Raw genomic sequence first — 364 nt, 5'->3', positions numbered from 1 at the left:
TAGAATATGCATGTTAAATTATTAGAAGTATGTATTGGAAATAATGCACTAATTCTAAGACACTTTTACAATTCATTAATCATGAATAATTGCTAGGAGATGGAGAAGCATTAATGTTAGCACATACAGCAATTTCTTATACTAAAATACTTTTAGTTAGTGATTTACACTTATATTTAAACTTTAAGAAAAACCCCATGGTATCAAAATCGTAAGGTACTTTCCTTGGGTAAATAAGTATGATAATTCAGATAATGTAATCTGATAACAGAGTCAATGAGCTCCGCAGTCACTGAGATCTAGAATTACATCTGCCATTGAAATTTATAATGTGCAACCCTTGAAAGTTACCTAGTGTCTAGTA

The sequence above is a fragment of the Propithecus coquereli genome, unplaced genomic scaffold (genome assembly GCF_000956105.1).
Source record: "Propithecus coquereli isolate 6110/MARCELLA unplaced genomic scaffold, Pcoq_1.0 Scaffold910, whole genome shotgun sequence".
In the NCBI taxonomy this organism is placed as follows: domain Eukaryota; kingdom Metazoa; phylum Chordata; class Mammalia; order Primates; family Indriidae; genus Propithecus; species Propithecus coquereli.
Note: the sequence above shows the minus strand (reverse complement) of the source record.